This window comes from Mauremys reevesii, linkage group 6 (genome assembly GCF_016161935.1).
Source record: "Mauremys reevesii isolate NIE-2019 linkage group 6, ASM1616193v1, whole genome shotgun sequence".
NCBI classification, from domain to species: Eukaryota; Metazoa; Chordata; order Testudines; family Geoemydidae; genus Mauremys; species Mauremys reevesii.
This window is the reverse complement of record NC_052628.1, coordinates 35282324-35288323: the sequence shown is the minus strand read 5'-3', so window position 1 is coordinate 35288323 and position 6000 is coordinate 35282324.

The following is a 6000-nucleotide window of genomic DNA, read 5'->3' as shown; positions in this document are numbered from 1 at the left end:
TAGTAATTCTCCAGTCATACGGTACAACCCCTGAGTTTACAGATTCATTAAAAATTCTTGTTAATGGGCTTGCAATTTCATGTGCCAGTTCCTTTAATATTCTTGGATGAAAATTATCTGGGCCCCCTGATTTCAGCTCATTAAACTGTTCGAATTTGGCTTTTACCTCGGATGTAGTAATATCTACCTCCATATCCTCATTCCCATTTATCATCCTGCCATTACCCCTAAGCTCCTCACTAGCCTCATTAAAGACTGAGGCAAAGTATTTGTTTAGATATTGGGCCATGCCTAGATTATCCTTAACCTTTTCTTCTTATTTATATGGCTATAGAACATTTTACTATTGGTTTTAATTCCCTTTCCAAGGTCCAGCTCTACATGGCTTTTGGCCTTTCTCACTGTATCCCTACATGTTCTGACCTCAATAAGGTAGCTTTCCTTGCTGATCCCTCCCATCTTCCACTCCTTGTAGGCTTTCTGCTTTTTCTTAATCACCTCTCTGAGATGCTTGCTCATCCAGCTTGGTCTACAATTCCTGCCTATGAATTTTTTCCCCTTTCTTGGGATGCAGGCTTCTGATAGTTTCTGCAACTTTGACTTGAAGTAATTCCAGGCTTCCTCCACCTTTAGATCCCCAAGTTCTTCAGTCCAGTCCACTTCCCTAACTAATTTCCTTAATTCTTTAAAGATAGTCCTTTTGAAATAAAAAACCCTAGTCACAGATCTATTTTTGTTTATCCTTTCATTTAGTTTAAACTGAATTAGCTCATGATTGCTTGAACCAAGGTTGTCCCCTACAACCATTTCTTCTATGAGGTCCTCACTACTCACCAAAACCAAATCTAGGATGGCATCCCCTCTTGTTGATTCAGCAACTACTTGGTGAAGGAACCCATCAGCTATCGCATCTAGGAAAATCTGAGCTCTATTATTATTACTAGCACTTGTCTTCCAGTCTATATCTGGGAAGTTAAAGTCTCCCATGATCACACAATTCCCATTAATATTTACTTCATTAAAAACATTAAAAAGGTCTCTATCCATATCCAAATCTGATCCCGGCGATCTATAGCACATCCCAAGCACTATCTCAGGGGAGGCTCTAGTAGCTTTTTTCCCCCAATGTGATTTTTGCCCAGACAGACTCTGTCTTATCCATTCCATCCCTTCTTATTTCTTTACAACCTACCTCATCATTGATATACAATGCTACTCCACCACCGTTGCCTTTATTTCTGTCTTTCCTAAACAGCACATACCCTTCAATACCTGTACTCCAGTCATGACTACTAGTCCACCATGTTTTTGTTATCCCTATAATATCCGGTTTCACTTCCTGCACCAGTAAATCTAGTTCCTCCATTTTGTTGCCTAGGCGCCTCGCATTGGTGTACAAACATCTTAATTCTTGCTGTTTGGCTTCACTCACATTCTTTACCCGATTAGGCCCAGACATTCTACTGCCAGTATCACCTACTAGAATTGTAGCTACGGTACCCTTCCTCCGTATGTCCATTCTCCTACCCATGACAGTATCCTTTATTGCTTCATTTTCTTCCCTCTCAATGTTAAAATACAGCATGGAGATTACCTGGTCATCTCCCAACCATCTCCCCCCAGTTCCTAGTTTAAAGCTCTCTTAATCAGTTGTGCCAGCCTCCATTCTAGAAGTCTATTTCCCTCCCTACTCAGGTGGAGTCCATCCTGAGAGAACAATCCTCTGTCCATGAATGCCTCCCAGTGGCCATACATCCCAAAGCCCTTCTCATATCACCACTGCCTGAGCCATCTGTTGATCATCATAATCTTGTCACACCTTTGTTGCCCTTCTCTAGGAACAGGCAGAATCCCACTGAAGATCACCTAAGCCTTGATTTCCTTAAGTGTCTTCCCCAGCCTGGCATAGTGTCTCTTGATACGTTCCAGCGGGAATCTAGCCGTATCATTCATTCCCATCTGCGGATTCTTTCCCGCTCCTGTTAGGATCCTCTTCAGCCTCAGGTCCACATCCCGTATCTTAGCACCGGGCAGACAGCACACCCTTCTGTTCTCTGGATCAGCTCTGGTTACAAGCCTGTCTACAAGTCCTCTCGATTCCTATTCACCCTTGCAATCCTCTGCAACCCATCCCATATCCTCCTGGGGCTCATGTTTGGTGTCCTCTCCATTGACTCGTCTCCTCTCCTTATAGGGCTAGCTGCTCTTCTCTTCTTCCTTGCTCTCTCACCTTCAGCGACCACCTGCTGTGCCCCTTCTTCATTTTCCAACTCTGCAAACCTGTTCCTGAGCCCTATTACTCCTTCACTAGCCCATCTTTTCCTCTGCCCGGTTCGCTTAGTCACATGCTTCCACCATCCAGTTTCCTCACCCAGCAGTCTCCCCTCAGAGTTCTTTGGTCCTGCTTCCAGTCTGAGCTTTTCCCTTCAGCCTCATCATGTCTTTGCTCCATCATCCGTTCGATCCCCCCTTCTAAACTCGACCAGAGTTTCCACCTGCATCTCCAATCCTCGGATCTTTTCTTCCATCAGCTCTATCAGGCAGCACTTCATGCAGACAAAACTCTTTTCAGGTACCCCCTCCAGGCTCATGTACATGCCCCAGCTTCCACATCCAGTCATCTTCATTGTGTCTTCCACTGCTTGAGTCAGTACAACTACTGCCTCTGTATCTGTCATAGGCTTCCCACCTAAATCCTGTAAAGCTGAGAAACACAAACCAACCTGTGGTAATGTGTATGCAAGCATGACTACACCACTGTGACCGGGGTCTTAGCTGTGGTCACTCAATTAGGGTGAACTGCAAAGAATGGGGCAGCCAAACCCCAAAAAGCTGGTGGCTATTCCAATACTTAGATTTACCAAGCCAGCATAAAACAGCTTCTTTATTACCTTACTGGTTACTCAGAAGTTCAAACAACACAGTTCCCTTAAGGCGATCCAGCCTCAAGCCTCCATCCAGTTACCCACATCAGATATGATTTCTGAAAATCTTATTTCATCATATAAAAGAAAAGATTCTACCAATCCCAAAGAATCGGACACATTACCCCCCAGGTTAATGAATGTTTCAGATCTTACCTAAGTACATGCTACAGCCAATTCTTATTAACTAAACTAAAATTTATTTTAAAAAAAGAGAGAGAGAGAGTGTGTATGGTTAAAAGCTCAATATACATACAGATACAAGTTCAATCCATTGAGGTTCAGATTCATAGCAGAGATGGTGAGCTTTGTAGTTGCAAAGAGTTCCTTTAGAATTCAGTTCATAGGTCATAGTCCAATGTCTAAATAACATATTCAGGGCATACCAGCATAACTGGGACCCCAGTTTTGCGACTCAAACGTCCCCTGATGAAGCTTAAGCAGATCTGAGATGACAGAATCAGGACCCAAGGAGCTTTTATACAATTTCATGTCCTCTGACAAGTTGGGATTTCCTCATGGAACAAAAGGTAATTAGGATGACTCTGAAGGAGCTCCATCAACAGCACTTAGCTATACGAATTAACATAAGGCCATTTGCTTGTTCCTCCACCATTTACATGGAATGAGATGAATTTCACATTTCAAAGAGAGATGAATACCAAGATAGCCCATGTTTACAATTCATTTAAATGCTAAGCTGTTCTTTTCATCTCTGAATTATTAGACTACAGTATAGACAGGGACTGTTGATTACATTGTTGACCCTACTCATACATATGTAAATACACAAAAACACAAAGATTATCTCCCCACATGTCAAATGTTGTACATCTCCATGTGTTACTACGACCTCACTTCCATTGAATGAGAGACGAAGCATGTAGTCATTTTGTATCGACCCTGCTCTAGCCCTTGGAATGTTTCCTGTGTGAATCGCTGGGAGGGCCTCATGCACCACCACAGGCTTTCTCTGGCATCAGTTTTGTGAATAAGGAGCTGTTGTCAGCCGCTACTGGTGTGGTGTTCTGCTCTGTTCAATGTTACTATCAGTTGGCTGTATGTGTGTGTTCCCTCTGTGTGCTGCCCCAGCTCTGTGCAGATCGCTGACACAGCAGACCCCGAGAGAACCCCCAATGACCACAGACTCAGAAGGCACCCGAGCCAGGTTTAGTTTCAAAGAGAAACACAGACTCCAGGTCCCCAGATTAAATATCCAAAGTGCTGCTAAGCTGCTGCTAGCTAGTACATATGTGCTCCCTGACAATGGACCGGACTCTCCACTGCCCCCTAGGCCAGACAAAGACGTCCAGTCAGGAATGCATTCTTATACACAGGTACAAACAAATTACACATCACTCCTGACGTATTGAGGTGCAACCCCTCTATGTAGCAAGGTACAACCCCTCTACACAGTAAGACGCCGCCTCTCACCTTGTACATGTTGGTTAGACCAAAACAACTCTATCCAGCGTATTACCCTTTTGACCCTGTCTTTAGGATGGGTCAGCTTGTTCCTTGTTAGCTGTGTGGAATGTGCACGTATCAGAGTGTTCTGATACCATATGTTTATATCTCTAGTAACCAATACCTTGTAGGTATATGTTTATGCAACATCAGCCCTTTCCTTGCCAGCTTCTGTGAGCAGGGCCTGCCTCTGGCTCACAGCTTAACTTTGCTTTATGTTAGCCAAGTCTTGACCATTACTTTAGGCCTCATATTGGGTCTCTGATACAAGGGTTTATGTTTCAGGGCCTCATCTTACTACAGGAGCTATGCAGCTTCTCTGTTGTGGATTGTAACTAAGCTGGGAATAGGGTGACCAGATGTCCTGATTTTATAGGGACAGTCCCGATTTTGGGGGTCTTTTTCTTATATAGGCTCTTATTACCTCCACCTCCCCACCCCCATCCCAATTTTTCACACTTGCTGTCTGGTCACCCTAGCTGGGAACATTGGCATGTGGTTCATCAAGGCTATTCCCTATGGCAGCAGCAGGGCCACCCGGGGGGCGGGGGGGCAAGTGGGGCAATTTGCCTCAGGCCCCCGGGCCCCACAGGGGCCCCCCACAAGAGTTTTTCGGGGGTCCTGGAGCAGGGTCCTTCACTTGCTCCGGGGGCCCCAGAAAACTCTCGTGAGGCCCGGGCCCCTGGAGCTTCTTCCGCTCCGGGTCTTCAACCGCGGGGGGAGGGGGGGGTCCTTCCACCCCAGGGCGGAAGGACTCCCCCGCCACCGAATTACCGCCGAAGCGGGACCCGCCGCTGCTGAGGACCCTAGACCCCCTGAATCCTCTGGGCGGCCCTGGGCAGCAGAGGTTCATCCGAGTTCAGGGCGCTGTACCACATGGACCTTTGTGGCCAGCTGCACATAGGCAGATTCACAGGGCAGGGTGCCAGCCTCATGTGCGACACAGATTTGGCTTGCAAGAAACTTTCTAAAATTCAGAGAGCCTGGCGTGTATACACAGTACAGATCCTTCTCACTAACCAATGGGCTTGTGCAGCAAGGCCCCCCCCCCTTATGACAGCTATCGTCCTACACACACTTCAGAGACTGCCTCTGGAGCATGGAACTGCTGGGCTCCAGGGCTCCAACAGCTGTTAGGTCAGTTCTCTCCTGCTGACTGGGAGGTGGAGGTGGGGGCTCCTGCTCTTGTGACAGAGAGCAGGCCTGTGGGGTGGGGAGAGGAGCAGAAGCAAGTGTGATGGAGAGGGAGTGCCCATAAATGTAGAATACAATGAATGAGGTGGAAGCCTGAGTTAGAATGAAGGGGCAGGGAATGGTAGTGGGAGAGGCTGTGTTGAGGTGGTCAATTGTTCTACAGAGTTACATAGCAGTGTGGTTGTTGCACATTTTTCAGACTGGGATCTGCAAATTAGGCCCCTAAATAAGTGAAAGGCTAAACTTTACTTTAAGTCAGAGGAGCTGTAGGAGCTCAGCAACTCTGAAATAAATCAAGCCACTTTTATTCCATGGCCTAAATAGGGCACCCTGGTTTCAGGCACCCAAGTGTGAAAACCTGAGCCCCAGTGCAACAGTTGGTCACTGCCATATCACAGTGCAGGGCAAGGCATGG